Genomic DNA, 23,512 nt, shown 5'->3' on the forward strand with positions numbered 1-23,512 from the left:
CAGGTTAAACAGGTCCCTTTTCCCTGGGTAAGATAACAGGGACTATTGCAGAACACTCAGGAACTTTCTAGAACTAATTAAGGCAGGCAGGCTAATTAGGACACCTGTAGCCAATTGGGAAGTTACTAGAATTAAATAAGGCTAATCAGGACACCTGGTATAAAAAGGCTCTCACTCCAGTTAGTGAGGTGTGCATAAGGAGCTGGGAGTAAGAGGACATGCTGCTGGAGGAATGAGGAGTACAAATGTTAACAGACATCAGGAGGAAGGTCCTGTGGTGAGAACAAAGAAGGTGTTGGGAGGAGGCCATGGGGAAGTAGCCCAGGGAATTGTAGCTGTTGTGTAGCTGTTCCAGAAGGCACTCTAGACAGCTGCAGTCCACAGGGCCCTGGGCTGGAACCTAGGGTAGAGGGTGGGCCCGGGTTTCCCCCCAAAAACCTCCCAACTCCTGATCCAACACAGGAAGATCTCTGAGGCTAGCAAAATCTGCCAATAAGTGCAGGAGCCACCAAGGCAGAACAGGAACTTTATCACACATAGCACTTCTGAATTATCTTGAATCAGTCTAGAAGAAAGCATGGCACAACCATGCCTTGAAATGCTGCTACAACTGACCTTTACTTTTTCAACCTAAGGGTTTATTTACCTCCTTGCCTAATGCTCCTCTCTTCCCAGTGTCTTGTAAACTGGATCCAAAGCTTGGGCTTTTCATTTCAATTGGAGTTGGGTGCCTTATTTCCTGTTAGTGGAGTGGACTGTAACTGATATTGTTTTTGGTAACATACTTGCTTTACAAACTTGAAAAATAAACATTTTATATTCATTTCCTATTCATACCTGTCTGCTTTCTGATGTTTCTATATCTTCATTAAAATATTTGGTCAAGTCACCATACTTAATGGAAGAACCCAGCTGGGTTTAGGGTTTTGCAAAACTTCTAGTATTTTCCAAAACCTTTCATGAAACCTTGGTGAAATTTGAGTCATTTCATCTGTATAATTTTAGCGTTTAAAGAAAATTTGACAGCCTGTACTATTTAAGTGAGAAGAGAAATGTTTGTAAAAGTGCACAGATCAGGATGCAAGCTCATAAGAGCATGCACAAATGAGCATCAACATTATCAAAATACCAGCATCCCGTGCTGGGTTAAGCCCTGATACATCTTGTCTGGAAGCCAATAGAAAGACTCCTGTAGATTTTGATGGGAATTAGATCATGGTCCTAGGGCTCGGTCCTACATGGTGTCGAATATCCTCATCTCCTGTGGTGCTCAGGATCTTGCAGGATTTCTCAGTACTTTGCAGGACTGAGCCCTTGCTGTGCTTCTCCCTGTGATGCTGGCAGGCCAGGGGCCAGCTCATGCCAAGGTCCCCATTTCTCAACAGAACACTGGCAGATATGTAACTGGAATCTGTCTGGAATCTGTAATAGGTATTAGAATGATAAGAAAGTATTTAGACCTATTGAATGCTTCTGAGTTGCTGTGTGCATTAATCTTACTTGTAATATCTGTGTTCCATACTGTAATGTAGTATTTGTGTAGCTGTAATGTGAGTCTCTGACTGTGTGAATTGCTATACAGATGAGGGACATTAGTGTGAAGAGCTGCTCTTCTACTGAAATTGCTTTACCCCTCCTGAAAAGAGACCCATCAGAGAAGCGTTGGACAGGAAGGGACCTCAATAGCAGGACTAAGTAATAACCCAGACTAGCTGTTCTCAAACTATAGGGCGGGCCTCCCAAGGGAGACATGGGAATGTGTCAAGGGAGGCGTGAGCTCTGGCTGTCAGCCCCAGGTGGCTGGGGCTCATGCAGAAGGGCCCCAAAACCCAGGTTGCGGCTCTCCTTCCCCCTCCCCACCCAATCCCTCACTTGGAGGTGGTGGGGCTCTGGCTGTCAGCCCTGGTGTGGCAGCAGCAGGAGTGACAGAAGCTCCCTAAAAGTGGGAGGGCTATTGGTGTTCAAGCCATGGCCACACCCCTCACACCACTACTTCTACCCACAAAGGCCCTGCCTTCTGTTCACTCCTCTCTGCCTCTCCCCCTGCTCTCCCTTTGGCTGGTAAAACGTGGGAGGGTGATGATGCCATGGTGCCCTAGATCCCCCTATTCCAGCACCCCTGGGCAGCAGCAGAACCAACGTAAGGGTGGAAATGGCGCGCTAAGTCTGCTGTGAAAAATGATATTGACAAATATCACTTTTCACATTGCCACCTTTACTTTTGTTCTGCTGCTGATGGGGTGCTGCCTTCAAAGCTGGGTGCCCAGTCAGCAACTGCTGCTCTCCAGTTGGCCTTCAGAGCTGGGTGGCAGTATATGTACTCGGGGGGGATAGGGCATAAATTACTACAGACACAAAGAAGTGGGGGCCCAATCAAATAAGTTTGAGAACCTCTGACCTAGCTCATTCCTGACTGGTGTTTGGGGTTTTTAAGAACAGATTAGACAATGATGGAGATTGCAAACCTCCCTAAGCAACTTATTCCAGTGTTTAGGAAAAACGTGCTAACTACTAACCTCTTTGGTGAAAACTTAAACAAAAAAGTCAGTTAGTACTTCTGCCATTTCCATATTTTCTATTATTGCCCCTCTTGAGTAATGGGCCTACCTTGTCCTTGATCTTCCTCTTGCTTCTAATATGTTTGTAAAATGTTTTCTTGTTACCCTTTATATGACTCTACCTAGTTTAATTTCATTTTGTGCCTTGGCCTTTTTAATGTTGTCCCTACCTGCTTATAGGATTTTTTTTTATTGTCATCATTCATAATTTGACCTAGTTTCCACTTTTTGTAGCATTTTTTTTTGAGTTTCAGATAATTGAAGATCTCCTGGTTAAGCCAGTGTGGTCCCTTGCCATACTTCTTATCTTTTCTATGCAGTTGGACAGTTTGCTCTTGTGCCCTTAATAATGTCTCTCTGAAAAAACTGCCAATGCTTGAACTGTTTTCCCCTTAGACTTGCTTCCCATGGGATCCTACCTACCAACTCCCTGAGTGTGCTAAAGTCTGCCTTGTCGTTATTGTGCTGTTTTCCCTCCTTCCATTCCTTGGAATCATGAACTCTACCATTTTATGATCACTTTCACCCAAGCTGCCTTCCACTTTCAGATTCTCCAACAGTTCCTCTCTATTTGTCAAAATCAAATCTAGAATAGCCTCTCTCCTAGTTGCATTCTCCACTTTCTGAAATAAAAAACTGTATCTGATATATTCCAGTAATTTGTTGGATAATCTGTGCTCATGAGCGGTGCGTACAAGAGGCTAGGGGAGGCTAAGCCTCCTCAAAAAAGGCTAGCCATGCAGAGGGAAAATGCCGCGGATGCAGCATAGGTCACCTCCCTTTGATGCATGCTGGCCCATTGCCTTTGGAGCGCTGGAAGTGAAGCTCCCTAAAAGTGTGTGGGGAGAGGCGGGGGGGCACCAGTGTCCAGATTGTGGCCTGAGGCCCCAGCCCCGAGTGACCTCTTCCTGTGGTGGAGAGGAATGAGCAGCAAGGCCTTGGGAGGAGGTGGAGAGGAGTGGGCAAAGGGTCTCAGGGGGAGGAGGCAGAGTGGGGGCGGGCTTCGAAGGGAGGGGCCATGGTCCAGGTGCCAGCGTGCGCCCCCACCCTTCCCTAAATGGAAGACTCACATACCGCATATGTCTGTTTCCTGCTGTGTATTTTCCCAATAGATGTCTGGGTAGTTGAAGTCCCTCATCACCACCAAGTCCTGTGCTTTGGATGACTTTGTTAGTTGTTTAAAAAAAGCTTCATCCACCTCTTCCTGGTTTGGTGATCTATATTAGACCTCCACCATGACATCACACTTGCTTTTTACCCCTTTTATCCTTACCCTGACTTTCAACAAGTCTCTCCTATTTTGATCCAACTTCATCCAAAGTACACGTATTTGATATAGAAGGCAACACTCCTCCTTTTTTTCCCCTGCCTGTCCTTCCTGAGCAAGCTGTACCCTTCTATACCAATATTCCAGTCATGTGTATTATCCCACCAAGTTCTGTGATGCCAACTATGTCATAGCTGTGTTTATTCACTAGTATTTCTATTTCTTCCTCTTATTCCCCATACTTCCCAGTGCTGTGCTGTGGGGAGGGGGGACTCCCCCCCCCCACTCCAAGGCTGGGGCCCCAGCCTGGGGCTGGGGCTAATGCAGGCCAGCCTGTGCTCTTAGGTTGCCTGCCCACCTGGTTCTCCGAGGCTGAGAGGGGTCATGGCGCTCGCCTGGCGCACTGGGCAGGGGAAGTGCACCACCTGCCCAACTGCCTGGCACTCTGGGGCTGAGCAGGGGCACGCCTCCGGCCTGGTGCACTGGAGGGGGGGGCACACAGGTGGCCTGGGGGGTGGGGGGTGGTCCTCTTGGCTTTGGCAGGAATGGCAGGGCCCCGAGCAGAAGGGGCAGGCCGGACCAGGGGCTAGCCTCCTCGAGCCCATGAGTATAGAGACGTCTAAGCTATAGATTTGATTTTTCTCTGTGTTCCCTCTTATCTCTCCTTTATCCCTGCTATAATTACCCATGCTTTTGCCCGGATTCCAACCCTTCTCCCAGGTCTCCATGTTTTTGACTTACCTAAATTTTCTGCCCCATCAAATCTAGGTTAAAGCCCTCCTCATTAGATCAGCCAGTTTGTATCCAAAGATACTCTTCCCCTTCCTTGATAGATGGACCCTATCTTTGCTCAGCAGTTCTCCTTCATGGAACAACATTCTGTGGTCAAGGACGTCAAAGCCCTTCTGGTGACACCATCTGTGCAGCCAGGCATTGACCTCCAGGATGCATTAATACCAGACAGGCTATGGTTGGATCTTACAACTAGATACTCCCTATATCTGGATTGAGAAACCGTCATCAAAAAACTCTTGTTGTTCTACTCTTCTCCCAGTGAAGATGAGTCATGTGAGTGGACTCCTTCCATCAGCTGAGTTTGCAGCTCATAGTACATTGCAGGAAATGTACAAAAACCCCAAAACAGAGGAACTAAGGATCTCTATGCTACTTGGACTCTTGGGGGAGGGGAACTGAGGTGTTTGTTTCTAGGCATAAGCAAGACATCCCCAGCTGCTTAGCCTGGGCTAGCCCTAAAGGACAGATGAAGCTAGCTGATTACAAAAGCCTATATTAGGCTTAGGTTTCAAAAATGGCGGCCCTCACGTGGCGCTCATACCCCCTAGCCGGCCGGCCTTCGGCGGCATTTCTGCCGGCATTCCGTGGCCCGGGAAGGAGGGGAGGGGGACAACCACGGCCAGTCCAAACTCAGTTCCTCAGTTCTTTTCTTGGAGTGAGTTCCGTCTTTTCTTCTGGTAGTTGATTGTGGTGATTCACAACAGTTAGGTCCCAAGCCACGCAGAGTGGGCGGGTGGAATGAGTCAGACCTGGAAGCTGCGTCGTCTCTGAACTGGCAGCTGCGTGGCTCTACGTCGCTGGGAAGACTGAAGTGGGGCTGAAGGATGATGCTGCGTACCCAGCCAGGCCGTGGACATGCTGCCTGGATAGGCTGATGGGCCAGGAAAGAGCTGATGGATGGTGGGGATGTGGATGGGGGGTGAGTCGGGCCGGGGAACTGGAAAGCTCGCTCAGAACACGGTCTGCGGCAGGACGTCAGCGAGGAAGGTGCGCGCTTTCAGGGCACTGGCTTGCGCAGTCATGCAGGACGTGCGAACAGCTGGGCGAGCGAGAGTCGCGCTTCTGGGCGGCCGTCGGCATCGCCGCGGCGAGGTAGGACGCCGCGGAGGCGGAGGCATGCGCGGAAGGGAAAGGAAGCATGCGAGGACGGAAGGAAGCCCGGGAGAAGCAGCGGCATTTGAGGAGGGAGGGCCGGGGAGGAAGAAGCTGCACCTTGTCCCCGCTGGACCCGACTGTCTGGGGTGAAAGACGGTAAGGGGGCCCCGCAGGGCGAAGAGCTCTGAGGAAGAAGGTAATGATGGAAGTGAAGCAAGGGGCCAGGGCGGAGCTAGGAGAGAGAGGAGATCTGGGCAAGGAGCAGGAGGAAGGGCCGCCTTACAGAGGAGGCGAGACAGAGAGCAATCAAAGGTGGAGGAGGGAGAGAGCACTCGCGGGTGGAGACGGAATCATGACACCAATGGGGACAGTGCTGCCAGGTGGAGCTGAAGATCGAAGCAATGGACCAAGTCGCCCATGAATGCTGGGCAGAGTGAAGGGTGCCTCCTTGGGGAGACGAGATTGCAGACCCGACCCAGTAGGTACCAAGAGCGAGGAGGACAGTCTGGATGGGGGCGAGAAAGGAGTGAGGCCTCTCTCAGGTCGCGCAGGGCAGGCTGCTTGGCTGAGTTAGTGGTGCGCTGCGGTGTTGATGTTGCCTTGCTGCACCAGAACTACCAACCCGGTTCGAGGTCAGCTGCTTTGAGCAGCACTGCCTGCACCGCAGGATGCTGTGACGAGGCTGCCGGGCTCCAGACCGCGACAGGTTCACCAGGCAGCCTCGAGGCAGATGGGCTCGCAGCAGCGAGGGGAACTCCGGTGAAGTCAGCAGCAGGCTGGGAGGCATGCCCAGAGATCAGTGCGGAGCGGCAGCAGGCTCGATCTTGAGCTCGGTTTGCTCTGCCGATCTTGGGAGGGACGACGGAGAAGAGGCTCTGAGGGGAATGAGAGCGGAAGAGCTCTGAGGGAGCGAGGAGGAGAGCTTGGCTTGAGAGAAGAGGAGAAAGCATTTGAAGGAGGGAGAGAAGCAGAGAGGTCTATCTCTGGAGAAGCCCACTGGCTGGAAGATGGAATAAGCCAGGGAGAAGGAGAGGTCACTCTGGAAAGGACCTCTGGACGCGCTGAGACGCCGGCTCTGGCGTGAAGGTGCGCTCGCAAGGGCGACGAGTTCTGCTGAGGCGGTCGGCGAGAAAAGTTCTGAGGCAATGCCTCGTTGCCGCAAAGTGTTGACCTCGCGCGCAAGCCCAGAGGAAGGTGACATGGCTGCGGTGTTGTCCAGCTAGACCCCTAGCTGTTGACATAAAACATGGCACCGGGTAGCTCGCGGCACAGCAGATCTGGGTGCGGGAGATCGTGAGGCGAGACAAGCCTGGCTGGGGGGATCGCCTGTGCGGTGCAGTTGATATGGAGGGAGCCCCAGGGGGGTTGACCCCCCCGCGGGTGGTTTGGGCCAGCGGAGAGGCCAGTGAGAGACCCGGGCAGCCACGCGGAGGGTCGGGCGCGGCGGGGCAGGCGGAACGGGCTCAGCCCAGAGCACCCACATGAGGGGGGGGGCGGGTCCGACGCGACGAGGCCGGCTTTGGGCCAACGCCAGCATGGATCGGGATGAGCCAGAGACATTTGGAATGGCCTGCGCAGGCCAGGGCGGAATGGCCGGAGGAAAGAGTCGGCGGCGCGCATGGTGGACCCAGGGATGGATGCTGTGCCGTGAGGAGCCCAGGAGGGAGGCACGGAAAAGGTGCCCAAACGCTCGCTGGCCCGGGAAGGGGGCCAACGCCTGATGAGCTGCCCGATGGAGCGCAGACTCAGGAGAACCCTCACAGGACTCTGGAACAGAGAGGGGAGAGGGAGGAGAACGGGGAGGGATTCCGCTCGAAGCCTTTGGTCGCCACAGAACCTCGGAGTGAGCCTTCGCCGCAGACGCTGGGAGCGGCGGGACGGATGGCGATGACGGGGGTGAGAGGGATGCGGAGCGAGGGAGGCCGGCTGGGCGGCGGCGAGGGGCGCATGAGGCCAAGCATGCACTGAGTACCGCGGGGAGAGGCGAGACCAGGTGGGGAACGGGTGGCCCGAGGACCAGAGATCATCCCTCACAGGGCAGCTCGGGTAGATTGGGCCAGCGGAAGGCAAGAGTAGGTCGAGGAGGCAGCAAAAACAGTCCCAGGATCCAAGGAAGGGGAAGGAACCCCAAAGGTCACCATCTCTGTGCTGGAAGCTCTGACAGCTGCTGGCCGGAGGCGGATGAGGGGATTGCCTGGAGGATATGCCTTTGCCTTGGGATGAGAATAGCTCGATTCCTCCCCTGCTCCCCACGACCTGAGCCTCCTGACTGAGGCTCGAGGGCAGAGGAGGGGGGAGGAGAGGGAGGAGGGAAGAGGAGAGGAGGGGAGGGAGGGAGGAGGGGGTGCGGGTGGGGAGGAGAAATGGCTGACTCGGGGGGTGCTGAGCTGGAGGCGGGATGAGGCGGAGGACCGGGAGGAGACCAGCGAAAAGGGTTACAGATGACCACGCCTGATCTGATTGAAGAATGGATGGGCCCTGGAGGTCGTGCCAGTCGACTTGGAGAGCCCTCGCGTCCCTCAAAAGGCCGACTGGGGGCCTGGGATGATCCGCCCCGTATTCTGCGGCCGGCGGCGCTCGCCCGATGGGCGGCGGCGAAGGGGGCGATTGTTGGCGATAAGGTTGGAGGCGTTGAATGAAGTTGAATAAGGTTGTTGGCCTGCCCTTATGCGCTGGGCGGCAGCGTGCGCATCGCGGATCTGCACTCCGCCCTCTGGTTTTCTTTGAAAAGTTTTTATTGTACAAAAAAAGACTTTCCGCGTAAAGGACCCCTCTGGGAAGGAAGGTCCTCTGGCGGCCCCTGCAGGCGGAAGTGATGAATAATGCGTGCATGGCCCTCCTGGGTTACCCTCGGCGCCCCGGTCCCGCCCGTCCCGCTGCCACGCTGGCTTTCCTTCCTTTCTTAAAGGAAGAAGCCAGAGCTTCCAGCTTCCTCTGAGCCGCAGCTGTGAATTTCCCAAGGCAGCCCAAGATGTTCTATGTATATCTTTGTTGCATGTTGAATTGGTTGGCAAGTAGGAGTTGAGGCGGTTGGCGAGCGTTAGCGAGGAGGCGCCGAGGCGCGCCTACTCCTTCCTGGCTTGGCTCTTCGGCGGCTGCGCGGACTGGCTGGCCACAGCGCCGACAGATTGCAACACAACTAGAGAGTCGGTCCCGAATACAGGCTCCGGAGCCGTCGGGGCATACCGGTATTCTGTACTTCCCTCCACTCCGCGCGTACTGGTCGCGCTGGAGGTGGGGCGGAGGAGAGGGGCATTTTTTTGAGGATGCGCAGCGGCATTTGTTGAACCCACCAGGGGCGTCCTCCTCCCCACCACATCCGTCCCCCCCTCCACTTCTTCCACGGGTAGTCTCTCTTGCCCTTGCACCTTCTTCCCCCCCTGGCTTGAGCTACCTGAGTGAGTCTCCCTTCTGAGTCGGTCTGGGTCGACGCCACCGCCCGATCTCCGGGGGAGGGGGGAGAGGGCCGGGGAGGAGGATGAGGAAGGGACTCTCCGTGTCTCTTGTGCCTGCTTCCGTGCGCCGTGCTTCAGGCCTGCGGCGTGTGGAGCGGGGCGGTGAGGTGGGGGGACGGAGGTGCCTGCTGACAGTGGCTACCGGTGGCCGGCGGGCATCGAGCCGGCTGTTCGCATGTGGGGGGGCCTGTTCATGTGTTCGCCCGGGGGACCCAAAATCCCATTGCTGCGGTCCATGTTCTTGGGAGGGGACTCGCCCCGGGGCGAGTGCGCCACCCCCCAGGGGAGGAGAGGGAGGCTCTTGGTGGCCAGGGAGGGCGGCGGTGCGGGGGCGGCGCCGGGCCGGGGTGCCGGGAGGCCGTGCCCGCGCCGGAGTCAGGCGTCGCGTCGCTTGCCTGGCGGCGCGCCGCGGGACGCGGCGTGGGTCGTCGCGCTCGCGCTCGCGGGCGCGGAGGGCGCCGCGCGGCGGTCGGGCCGCCGCGGCGGACCGGCGCGGCGGGATGGCGGACGCGCGCGTGGCGCCACGCGCTGCGGAGCGACCTCGCGCCTCGCCGGCCCTCTCCGCCTGCCTGTTACGGCACCGGCGCGAGCGCGGGCGCGACGCGAACGGAGGCTGGAGCGCCCGCACCGCGCGAGGGAGCGAGACCGCGCGGACCGCGAGACGGAGGAGGGACGGGAGACATGGATGACATGAGCGGTGCGTGGCGCGAGCGGCGGCGGTGAGGTGGCGTGGACCGCGAGACCGCCGACCTGGCGCGGTGGCGCGATCCGGCTTAGGCGGCGCCGGGAAGTGGCTTCGGATGCTTCCCAAGCCGCTTGAGGCGCGCGCACGGGCACCGTAAGCTGGCGCGCTGTCTTGCGTAGCGCGCGATAAATGTCTTTGCGTCGCGAGCGCCGGCCTCGGCCGGGCAGCGCAGCCTACCGGACTGGGGTGGGCAGCGGGGAGCGGGCTCGCGGCGCCGCACGGCGCGCGGCACGCGCCGGTGCCGCGGTGCAGTTGCTGCACAGCTACAGTCGGAGGTGGCTGGGCCTTCTGCTTTTTGCTTATCCTTCTGGCGGCTTCGCGCCTTCTCCGGGGCGCGGAGCTCGGTGCCGGGTGCCCGGTGCCGGTGCCGCCGGGCTGCTGCCTCCGCGGCAGAGGGGCGGCTGCGGCAGTAGTTGAGGCGCGCCTGCTCGCTGGTGAGGGGCCGCCGCCGCCGAGGCGCGAGTTGTTGAGGACCGCGAGCGAGGAGTTGCTTCGTGCGAGGAGTCGCTGCAAGCGCGCGGAAGTGCGGAGCGACGGGGGCACTCCTGTCCGACAGTGAGCCCAGGCAAGACAGCGGGGCGTCACCATGGGCAGGCACGTCACGCGCGCCGCGCGCTGGCTTGCAGCGTTGGCTCCCGCCGTCCGCATGTTCGCAAGAAGAAGAGAAGAGGGCCCACCTCTAACCTCCTAACCTAGTATATACTAACTATAAAACTAACTACAAAACTAAAAACAAAAACAACGATATACACTATATATAAACTAACGGAGAACGCTTAGCTGTGGGAGGAGAGAGCACCACTAGCACTACACTGTTCCTACCGGCGGAAAGAAGGAACTGAAGGAGCGGCGGGCCGGCCGGGGTTATATATACGCCATCGCGCGCGCCCGCCGCGCCAGCGCCCGCGCCCCGCGGAGTTGCTAGGCTAAAAAAAGAAAAAGAGCTGTTCACGCGCGCGCGCACACCTACATGGAATGGATAGGAGCAACACATCTCGAAGAAGAAGGTAACTTGTTCATGTTTGTTTGCTTTAACCTTGTAAATAACTCTACTTTGCCTACTTAATAAATCTTCATATAACTTACTATAGGACTAGCTACAAGCGCTGTCGTTGAGAGACCTAAAGCACAATTGACCTAGGGTAAGTGAATGGTCCTTTTGAGACTAGGAGTAACCTGAATATTGCTGTGATTTGTGGTGTAAGGGGCCATCTGTCACTGTGATCTGCTCACCTGGATGACATGACAGACTGGAGTACCCAAGGGGACTGCCTGTGACTCCATGTTAAGGCTGTTAAAGTGCCTGAGGAGTTTTTGGTTGGTGCAGTTAGTTGGTGAAATCTAAGTTTAGAACTCACAATCGATTCGATGTTAGTGCCCTGGTTTTTAACAGTCTGCCCTGAGGTTGGCACTTGTGTGTCACATTTGGGAGCATCATGATCCCTTGGTCACTAAATGCCTGATCCTAATCTTTCTCCCAAATTCCTTGGCAAGATTCCTATTAAATTCAATGGTGTAACATCACCTAGAGCACCCAAAAAGCCCTCTAGTAGCTAGATATATAAATATTAATTTGGGGCAGCTGCTGTAATAAGTAGGATTTTCCCCTTTGTACAGTATTAAGCCCAAAAATATTTAAGTGCAGGAATGGACCAGTTGACACATTGGACCAAATTCCGCCTGTCATCTGGCTCCTTTGTGCCATGCCATCAGTGCAAAGCAGAGAGAAAGACAGTTTAACAAACTGGTTGGAAGTTCCCCCAGTTTTGGTGAATCCCCAAGTGAAACATTGCAGTGGCTCTTAGCCACCCTTTTCCAGCCTTCAGAGTAGTAGGAATGTCCTGCGGGTGAGAAGGAAAACAGGGTGTTGTTCTGAGGATACTCTGATTATTGCTGGAGCCCAAAGTACTCCCTCCTCCCCCAGATCAATGAGCTGTGAAGGTAGCACGTAGCCTCCTCTGTAGCCTTTTACAGCACTGAGTTTGGCTGCAGTTGGGGATTCAATCAATTTTTATCTTAAATGCTGTTTGTATTTTACACCAGTTGTTATAATCAAACTAATAAAATGTTCATGTTTGGCATCTTATCATTTTAAGCAGAAGTTGTTTATCATATGAGTTTCAGTGATGTTAATTATCATGAGATCCGATTGAAGTCAAAATGACAAATGATTATGCAAAAGGTAGTCAAGTGATTAAATGTTATTTTAAAGGACTTGAATTGTGAATACTGTTTAAACATTGGCTAGTGGTGAGTTGTTTGTGAAAGTCAAATGAGAGGTTTAGTCTTAATATATTTTGATAACAAAACTTTATTCTGATAATAAAATTAACTGAAATTCAGTTAGTATTATCTGGATACTAAACTAATGAAAGAACTTACATTTAGAAAAGCTCATTTTGTCTTTTCTGCATGTTTAATACTATGTTTTCAATTCCTGAGCTGAGCTGATAGATGCATTAATTTCATTTATTGCATACGCTATGTGTTCTCACACTGTCCTAATAACATTTTTATCTTTTTGAGGATTTAAACTAGTGCACCACTGAATTTGTGATGCGTGACTATTTCTGAAATTAGGGATATGACGTTAATTGTATGAACCAGAAAGTGGCCTAGATTACATTATGCATTATTTACATGTTTACAAATAGCAGAACACAAAATAGGTTTTCCTCTTGCCTGTTTCTTTGAAATTAGGTGATATGTGCAATAGTGTTGTTTTTTCTAGTAGTTACAGATTTGTTTTCTCTTCCCCCCCCACTCCAGTGTTCTCAAAACATGGGAAAGTTCAGACCCTCTCAACATCCAGCTTGTTCATGCTTGATCAAAACAAACCCAGACTATTAAAAAGAAATGTCAAGATCATTGGCTTCTTTATGTTTTGACATCACAGGATGAAATGCTTCAGACAGGAACCAGCATCAAAGCTGGTAACAAAACTAAGCTTGATATAGTTGATGCCTTATTTTTGCCTGCAGCCAGTGTATATGAATTTGATATCAGACTTCAAGGATACTTAGGGATATGTTACCATTATTAAAGACTGAGGTAATAAGAGAGTGAGTCTGAGACTGGAGGATTGATTAGTAGCTATATAGTAATGTCTATAGAAAATACTGGTAAATAAATATTCAGCTCCACTTTATTACTGAAAGGATTATTTGTTCATTGAAATGATCTTAGTCAGTCCAAAGGGTAATATGGTATCTGCCTGGTGTCTAGCTATTACTGAATTAACAGATCCTTATGTAACTCAACAGCAAATCCAAATTAGTTAATTTTCTCCCTTCCACTTTTTGCATTTTTCCACTGAAGGGAGTTGGTGGTGAGTGGGAGGGGGAAGCGAGACAAAGGAGGGAAAATCCCAGTAACTGAAAACCAAAACAGTTTTCAGTTTAAAAAAAACAAAAATTATTGGATTTCATTTGAAAAGCTGAAACACTTTTGAAAAAACTAAGTTTAGGCAGAAGATGGTCTTTTTGTGAAAAAGGGTGTTTTTCATAAACAAGAACTTCTAGTTAGTGCCAATACTCATCAGTTCCACACAACAGGTTTTAAATAACCATTTATGAGTTTAATGTCTTAGAAAACATACTTGCTGAACCTTACTTACATGAAACACCCGCTAAAGCAACTTTTTTTAAAAAAAAATGGGTCATAGGAAATAATTGACTATTTTCTCTTCTGTTCCACTTCTACATCTTCCCTGCTACTCAGTATTGTTTTATACTTCCACATAACCTTGCATTCTTTAGTTTGGCAATACTAATCAAGGTGTAAGACATTTTCCTAAAATCAATGACTGGCTGGGAGAGTAGATAGTCCTCATTTGGTAGTTAATTCTTTAGGAAAAGCCCTAGGCCAAGGTACTTATTACCATTATAACCTTTTTTATGCAGCCTCAAAATTAATCTTTTATCGGTTTCCCTCAGGTGATGTGCTTCCCACACAACTTTAGGAAGACAGTGTTTGAATGGTGTTGCAGTCATGTAGAGCATTTTTAGAGAATTAAAGCCTGATGTAACAATTAAATAGACTACTTTTTTCCAGGTGTAAAATTCTTTCATGTTTATACCCCCTTTAATTTTCTGCCTCTTAATTAATGGATTTTACATGACACTGTTCATTACTGTTGTTGATTTTTACTACTTACTGTATTTTTCCAACACAACTGGTGTTCATAACATCGTTTTTCTCTTGGCAAACTTGACCAGTTTTATAACAGCAGCAGAGAGGAATGTACATCAAGAGGTGTGTGTGGGTGCCCATGCACACGCACACACACTGGAGTGAGAAGATGCCCAAGGATATTTTTAATGTTTTCTGAAAGATGGTAGATTGACATCTCTAGACACGTAACGCTTGTATCTTTATAACAGCTCTTTGATGAGATTGCAAATTGTGCCTATTGGCTTTTTTTTTCTTTTTTGGTGAACAGTTATCTGCTAGGAAATGGACTGAGACCACCAATTTATTTCACACTGATTGCACTGCTGTTGTGCTAACAAGTTTCATTAACTACCAGCCTAAGCCAGATTTGAACCTGTAACCCAGAGGTGGATGGCATACAGCCCATTACTGATATTCAGAGCCATACAGTCCTGGCTAATTGATAGTGTTAAATCAGTTTCTTAAATATTTTCAGCAATATCAGGCAAATACCAAAAATAATCTTTCAGCCCCACCCCTCCCCAGGGCTTCTTATGTTTTTTCTCCCTTGTTTTTAATTTACTTATCAGCCACAGAGAAAAGATTTCTGCTGATTTCCTGATCCATTTCTCTGACTCAGGAGAAGCAAAAGAGAAGGCAGAACTGGAATAAAAAGCAGAGACAGTTCAAAGCCTAAGTAAGAATAGCCAGGAAACCAATAACACTAGGAAATATAATAACCACTTTATGATTAAGACTACTTCTAAGCATCCATGACATTTCTACTCTGATCTGAACTTATTACATTATCCCTAGTAAAGGTGTCATTTCACTAGCTGAAGCTCTTTCAGAAGTCATGGCTGTTTGCACTCCATTAGAGTGCAGACATAAGTGTTACAAATTTGATATTGTTTAGTTCTCTCTCATTATGAGAAGTGGAATTAGCAGTTCAAAAATGGACACAATCTATTCATTTCTAGTGAGGCCACAATAGACCCTAGCAACAAAACTCTATTTTCTGCTATGTCTCTTTATATGCTATTTTCCTTCTAGTTTCTCCTTTATTAACCCCAGTTTTCTACTAACTTATTCTCTTGTATTTATTCCATGTCCTTAACACACACTGTACATTGGGAGTAATCATGTTGCATTTGGTCCAGCACAGAACCTATCTTTCTAGAGCAGCTTCAAAAAAAAAAAAAAAAAAAAAAAAAGCGCCTTCTAGTCAGCAACCTATTCCACTAGGGAGAGAGGGATGGAGATATATATTCCTGTACTTGATAGCCCTGAAATCATTTGAAAGAGAGCAAGAGATTGCCAGGGTGAGATATGCGTTAACTTCTAAGAATGCTCATTCTTATCTGAAATTTACATGGACACATGGTTAATCAGAATGTTAATCGGGGATGGGGGGGAAGGTTCATTCTGATGAATGTTTTACATTTTGAAGGAGTAATTAAAAACTCAATTATTACAGATTTCTGATAAATACACTGCTTTTTATCATCAGAGCTTTGTCTCCAGTGGACAGAAGACATAGTCACAAAGGGCAGACAGAGCAAGAGGCAAGTATTGGATTTGCCCTGTAAGAATTCTAGAGAATATAATTGTTAAACATTATTTTCCTCTGTCATTGCTACAAAGACAAACAATGGTAGCAGTAGAAGTACAAGGCTGAAAACGCTGTGATAAGCTTCATTTATGGCTCAGTTATGCAGGCCACCAAGTGCTACTGGCAGGAGCATAGAAAGTAGAAATGCCAGTGCACAACATATAAGCCTGATTGTGACCCTCAATCAATATTGGTGAGCACAGGAGTGGTCTCACTGACTTCAATGGGATGTCTCCTGTGAGAAAGTGCTCACCGTTGTGAGGAAAGGTTACACAATAACCCTTAGTTGTTATTTAATGATCATTGAATCAGTGGCATTTATTCCTATCATGTGAGACTCAGGCCCCTGGGTGGCAGCCGTAGAAGTTACTGAAAATCTTAAATATGTCCAGGAGGGATGATGATTGCATTGATTGACAGAACTTAACTAGCTGTGCCATGGCTATATCCTACCACTTTCCCACTATACACTGGTGCTCAACTCAGTGCAAACAAAGGGGATTTATCACGTTGCCGAACAATGTGCATATTTTTTATGCAGAAAGGTTTTCTGCATAAGTGATGAGTAAGTGTGAAGGGCCTGATCCAAAGCCGAATAGAAAGACTCCTACTACAGTGGGCTTCAGATCAGGCTCTGAAGAGTCTAATTTGAAAGGTATCTAGGTGCCTAAAGATGCAGATAGGACCTTTTGATTTTCAAAAGGGCTTTCTGCATCTGTAGGCATGTAAGTATCTTTGAAAATCTGTCCCTTAGTGCTCAGTGCTAGCACTTTGGCTCTGTGCACTCCTTACTGCAGCACTCAACAACCTGCAGGTCTGAGCAGTAAGTGTAGGTAATGACTTATTACATACCTAGCAATTGTGTTGTGTGTTGCATTCTACTGAAGTCAATGGAAGTCACTCATATCCTCTAGAGGGAGAATCAAGCTTTTGGAGCAGCGGCTCACTGGAGTCTATTTAAGAGCTGCACCTAGAAGAAACTGATAAAAGGGCAATGATCAGGATCAGCCATAAATGTGCCTGAAGGTTTACAGATACAGAACATAGTATGCTACACAGCCAGTTGCTCAGTGTCTTGGGATAGGTTCTAGGAACACAGTACAGTTCTCTCTCCCTCTGCTTGTTTTACTTTATTGGATTGTGAGTAACAAAGCACCATGCTAAGCACCCCAAATGGTGGCTCAGTGCAACTTTCTTGAAACCCACATCTTCCCCCTAGCAAAACTGAGCTGTTAGGATGGGCCAAGGGGCAAGAGTTGGGCATGGCCAGTGCAGGAACTTAGTTTCAGATTCTGGGTGTTTGGATCTGGAGTTCTGGTTTGGGCAATTACCATTTTTCATACTAGATAATTGCACTTTAGTGTCACAGTATCCAGCTATTAGGATGAATTAGTGAGGCTTTGCTGTGTGTGGCTTTTATAAGAGTGTTGTGTAAAGTCATGAAGTGGTGCTGCTGGAGGTAGTTTAGGGCATGGTGGTCCTTGGAAGAGAATGTTAAGTAACTCTCTGACATTACAGCTTCTACAAATGACCATGGCACAAGATATGTAGGCCTAGTCTATACTAGAAAATTAGGCATAACTATGTTAGTCAAGGGTGTGAAAAATCCACACCCCTGAGTGGTGTAGCTAAGCCTGCCCAAGTCCCGACATAGACAGCACTTGGTCGACGGAAGAATTGTTCCATCAACCTAGCTATCACCACTTAGGGAGATGGATTATCTACACCGATGAGAGAATCCCTCCAATCAGCATAGATAGTGCCTAGACTGACGTGCTACAGTGCCCTGTAGTGCAGCTGTGCCCCTATAGCGTTTTAAGTAAGTGTAGGCATACCGTAGTCTAAGCCAAAAGGAAAGTAACAATTGCATGTAGGTGAACTACTGCACCAAAAAGCCACTTGCACTAGATGCTTTCTTAAGCAACCACTTTGAAGAAACAAAAATAGAGGAAAAATTTAATATATATATATATATATATATATATATATATATATATATATATATATATATATATATATATATATATATATATATTAAGGACCTGATCCTTAGTCCTTTGACGTCAATGAAGAGATTTCCATTATCTTCAGTGAGCTTTGGATCAGGCCTGAACAAACCCTTCAACATGATTTCATGAAGGCAACCAGATACTTAATAGAAGTCTTATGTTAGCAGCTGACAGCCAATCCAGGAAAGGACCAAATACTTCAGTGCACTGAATAGGTTTTGCTTATAGCAGTGAAATGTTAAGATCAATTACCAATTTTAAATGCAACTTTTCAAAAACTCACATAATTTAAAAAAAACCAAAACCTAACTATCCAGGGCTATTGTACTCAGACAAAAATTATAGTGCTTTGCATTTATATAATATTTTTCATCCCTGGGAAGTCAAGTACATACAGCACAAAGCTATCATGTGGTTTTATTTTTAATAAAGCATTTTAATTTTATGAACATTGTGTTCAGTTACATATAGTTTAATTATAAATTCTTGTGAATCAAATAAGTACTGCTCTTGACTTTTGCTTGAAATTCAGTAGATTCCTTTGTAGTTTCTAATCATTTCAGTATGACCTTTAGTTAAAGACCATCTCTGTTAGGTCACCTATTTTTGTTGGTTCCTTGTGTGGTTTCTTAAGGATTTGTTTTTGTAATTATGGGCTAATTCTGTGAACTTTATCCAATTTAAGTCAATGGAGTTTTTGCCTGAGTAAAGACTGTTAGACAGAGCCCTTGAAAGTTATGCTGACGACTAATAGATTTATTCATTTCCTCCGTGGAAATGAATAAATCTATCTTCAGTCTTTTGTGAATCATTTTAGTATTGATTTTTAATCATTGTGCTTGGACATCATAAAGTACAATCAATCAATTGTTTTCCTGTGACTAATTTTTGAAATTCTTCCTCCATTTTGTAGGGCTTGTTTTGATTATACCTATATAAAAATAAATACAAGTATTGAGTGAAATCCTAGTCCTATTCAAATCAATGGAAGTGTTCCCATTGATCTCAACAGGTTGAGGATTTCATTCAGTAAATCTAATATTGAGCAACAGCTGGAAGATCAGACAGAAATATAAGAGAAATAATCTCAAACCTCTTATATCCAACTGCTGTGACTGCAGAGAGTTTGAGCATGTTTAAAAATGTTCAGCTTGATATTTTGAAGAGAGGCAAGTACTTATATATAGTGTGCTAGAGACAGATGTTAACCACACAGATATAAGTTTGAAGTAGCTCCACTTTCAGAATTTTGGTCCAGTATATGAGATCTTTCCTTTAATATGTATGACAAGCATTGAAATTAACTATGGACACAGACCGTTAGCCTGCAAACACTTGTTCACATATGCATTATCCCATTGATTCACTTGGACTAATTGCAAGAGTAAGAATAGCTGGGATCGGAAGAGTGTGCAGGATCAGGCACGTCTGTGTTTAAATGAAACGACGACAAGTGTCAAGCTTCCAAAAATAAGAGCAGAATGAAGACTACTAAAATACCTGTGAAAACAACATGATGGGTAGGCTTCCTGGTACTATCATTCGAAAGAAGACTAATAAGTTAAGTGGCAGCTTAGAGAATGATTTATTTCATAAATAGCTCTGACACTTGGAGAGAAAAAAAACCCCTGTGAAACAGCCCAACTGAATGTTTAATGTCATCCCATCCTGTCCACAGGAGAACAGTTATGTAGGGGAGGCTCTGAGCTATAGTATTTGATTGGCAGCTCTCTCCTGACTACTTCACAGGGATATTTCTATATGAAAAGAGTGGTGCATTTACTGGAATTTATGGTTATTCTAGCCTGACAAAGATTGACTGGGCCCCTCTGACAACCTGTATCAAACTGCTCTTACAGTTTGTTCTGGTATACATTGTGGTGCACTCTTTATACTATCTAAGATGTAATCACTGTGTTTTAATATGAAAGCTGCACTTTGCAATAATTCAGGCTGATGGTTTAATCTCATGCTCTTTTCAATCAATGAACAGTTTGCACATGGCTTGCAAAACAGAAATTTTGTATTGACATATTCTAGATCCTGTCCTTTTGCACAGTAATAATGGTTCCACAACTATTAAACATGTTAATTTTCTTTTCTTCTGAAACAAATCAATCACACAGGTATTACAGATCAATAAAAGGTTATTAAAAGAAAGATGAATTGCTATATTAAAGTGTCACTACTATTATTGAGGCTGGCTCACTATTTCCATTTTAAACTCCATTTTAGGCTGTTCTAATTCAGCTGTAAAAATCTGTTCTAGGCATAAACTTGGCCGATAAAGTCTCAGTGGTGGAGTGAATTTTGTGCATGTAACTTTTTAGTTTTCCAAATAATTTGTGTTTGGGGCCCTGCTCTCATACAATCCTAAATCAGGGCTGGAGTGGAATTGCTCAGATTGGAAACAAAGGCCCCGATTCAGGAAAGCACTTAAGTATATGCTTAAGTCCATTCCTATGCAGGACAGCATTAAGTACATGTTAAATGCTGTCTTGAGTAGGGATGTCTTCCTGAATCAGGGCCAAAGTGATGGTATGAAATGTTGCCAACCCCAGATTCTGAAAAACCATGTCTGACCCCACAAAATCATGAGATTGTCTTAAAAATTGAGATTAAAAAATAATGGTTGGGTTCTTTTCATATTGCTTTTGGTATTTTGCCTTTATGGTGCTCTTGAGTCACATTTTCAAGCTTTCCCCAGCAATCGTGAGGGTTCAAAACTGACTTTTTAAAAAAACCCACAAAAGCTTGGATTCCTCTGCAGTCTCCTGATTCCAGAAGCTGAGGCTTTAAGAAAAAACATTTTAAAATAACGAGACTTCCAATAAAACAACAAAAAAAGACAACACTGTAAATATCTCCATCAAAACCAGCTTTTCCACTCCTCCTTCCCACCAGTCTGGCAGCAATATGTGGAAGTGTAACATAACCATCTAATGTCAATGTAAATAGAAGAGAAGAACATATCTGTATTTCTAATTTTGCATTGCTTTGTTTCTGATCTTTTGTAGTATACGGTCATACATCAGGACTGGCTTTACTTATGGGTTTTTACTAAAAAAGTTGCTCTTTTTTTTTTTCTCTGCAGTTTCCATCAGGATCTACATATATATTTAAGATGCATCATGATTCAGGCTCTCCTCCCTCTCCCATTCATAGACCTTACGAAGGACAGTGATTGCTGCTTATGTTGCTGGTGAGTCATTACACCATTTTAAAATACCGTATCTGTTGGGTTTTTTTTGCTCACCTAAAGAAACAAGCAACAATGGCAACTTCAGCAGCCTGATCTCATGTGCTCTCTTGGGATGATAAGTTTTTATTTGTCACACCTTAGATTACACGCTGTTGTCACTTTGGGCCAAATTGTGGCCTGGGTCTTGTGCAAGGGAGTGAGGAGGGTAAGGTGCTCACTTACTGAGCTGTGTGAACTACTGATACTGTGGGTAGCAGCAGTGTGGGGAGCACAACCTCTGCAAGACGACTACATTCCTTCCATACATGTAGAGCTGAGTAGATGGTAAGAGGTGTGGAAATGGGTGTAGCCTTGGTGCAGTCTCCGAAGTACATGAATAGCATAGTTGTGCTGATGCTCCAAGGGACATATGCTGTGCCAGATACAGACCTGATCAGTTTACTTCCCCCTCCATCCTGGAGCAAAGGTGAAGCTTGTAGTCACGGTCTCCCTCCAAGTCTGCTTCTGGGCAGCACAACAACGTGCTGCAGGTTAAATAACAACCCCAGGGAAAGTCAAGCTTGAATCAATCTAAAGCAAACCAAATCTAACAGCATTAAGAAAGTGATTGATTTTGTTTTTTTAATACTACTATTATATATAGGGATATATGAATGGTAAGTTATTTGCACAGCAGATAGCCAGAAATTAATTCAAATGTCAGCTTCTCCCAGATAACCAGGCTGTCAGATCTTTTCTTCCCTTTGATTAGCTATTTGCTTTCCTAATCTCCAGCATGGAGGAAAAATACATTTCAGCAAAAGGTTGAAGCAGTAACATTCCCAGACAACATGATTTGACATGCCTCTTCTCTGCATTAGGACACAGCAAATAGACATTAAAAACAAAGCCTGAGAACTGTCTGGGTCTGGTATGACACCTGATGAGTATGAATGAGTGGCCATAAGCATCTTTTTCAAAAAAAGTAATGCATATTAAAGGCAAGTATAGTGTTGGGTTCCCCTCCCCCACATCCCAATCTTTAAAAACATCTGGTGAGGTGTAGTGAAATTAGCAACCTTTGCAATCTCTTCTCTGAGAGGAGAAAGGGAATGGGGGGAGGGGAGGAGCAAAAGAGCATTCTGATCCACTGGGTATTTAGAACTAGATAATAGTGAAATAAAACTAAGCGGTATGGAAAAGATTAGATAGGGAGAAGAGAGAAACCTTACACTCACTTCCCATGAACTCTCCAAAATGGAAGACAATCCCAACCACATGCTTTGTTTAGATTGTGCTCTTCCTAATAAGGCCTGTTCTAAGACACTTCCTAGGAAGTGGATCCAATCTCTCAAAAGCCCTGTCCACTCTATGGCTGGAACAGAGCCAGGGCTACAGCCATGCCTGGCACACCACACCTGTTCCAGCATACCAGTGCAGTACTGGCTGCCATGTTGAGGGGGTGGAACTAAGGTTCCAACCATCCCCTTCCCTTTAGTGTCCATTCCAATCCTCAGGTGCAGGATGCTTAGGTGACAGACACGCAGTGGCCCGTGAAAGCTGCTGTCCTTCCGTGTGTAGCGACCCAGGTATGTCCTGTTATTCCCTTATGAAGATGCACAATCCAGGCCACAATCTGGTCCCTTTTGAGTGAGGGTACCCAAGCCCATACAGTAGGTGAGTTGTACTTGTGGGTATGTGCCAGCCTTGTTGTTGAACCAGTTCCTTCTGATCAACATGTTAATTTGTCCCTCCCCCACCCCATCATATCATTTATTCTATGTATTTAAAATGAAGACTGAAATCTATTTAAAGCTGCTTTTTTTTTTTTGGCAGAGATTCATATTTTCCCTAGTTCTGTTAGGGGAAAAAAAAGACACCATCAAAACAAACAACCAAAACCTGTTCTTAGTAATTACAACAGATCTTCTAGTCAAGAAATACCCTTCACCATTAACTGCCTGCTGAAATACAATAAAAAAAAGAAGTGAGTGGAAATTACCCTGAAATAGCTGCTTTAAGCTTTAACCAAGGAGACTTCCACTTTCCAGGCTATATTAGACTATGCAAAGTAATGGTCTAGGTCATAGAGTGTAGGCCACCATCTTTGCATGAAGAAGGCAAGGCTTTTGAATGGGATGTGTCCTTGGTAAGTTTTTCTTAGTTTGTCAGTCCACTGGCAACCAGTGCATATCCAGCTATGTGTAGATGTATATTTAAAAAAAGCATAGAAAATCTCTTCAGATGACTTAGTGCTATTCCAAGGATTGGCGCTATGAAGCCAGTTTAGATCAGTAACACTGGGAGGAGCATCCCTTTTTGCACGGATCTGGCCCTTCCCATGTAGCAATGTGTTTCAGCTACCTCCATGGTACTATATTCCCCTGCCCTGGGTTTGGGATGCAGGGGAGGGAGGTAGTCAGAGTTTCAGGGCACAGTATAGAACATGCACCCACCAGCCCTGTAGGGGATCCATAGTAAAGCTAATACAACCAAAGGTCACATTATCTTTTCTGTGGATCATACTCTGTACTGTGGAAATCTTCTTCATCATGAGTTCCAGGGCCAGCTGCTAGTGTGGGAAACCTTGGCAGCATAGTTCCCACATGGACCTCATTCCCTGATTTGTGGTTCAGTGTTCTC

At 47.0% G+C, this 23,512-nt stretch overlaps 1 protein-coding gene across 4 annotated transcripts in view; it reads left to right on the top strand.

Annotated features, from left to right (window-relative positions):
- The first annotated feature begins 206 nt into the window (after positions 1-206).
- The window catches only part of NPY2R (neuropeptide Y receptor Y2), a 48,687-nt gene continuing 25,381 nt past the window's right edge, over positions 207-23,512 (top strand). For all 4 annotated transcript variants that reach the window (XR_005599669.1, XR_005599667.1, XR_005599668.1 and 1 more), the window contains exons 1-2: positions 207-277; positions 20,783-20,890. The gene's annotated coding sequence lies outside the window, so the exon portion shown is untranslated. The remainder of the gene's footprint in view (positions 278-20,782; positions 20,891-23,512) is intronic.

The sequence above is a fragment of the Mauremys reevesii genome, linkage group 5 (assembly GCF_016161935.1).
Source record: "Mauremys reevesii isolate NIE-2019 linkage group 5, ASM1616193v1, whole genome shotgun sequence".
NCBI lineage: Eukaryota > Metazoa > Chordata > Testudines > Geoemydidae > Mauremys > Mauremys reevesii.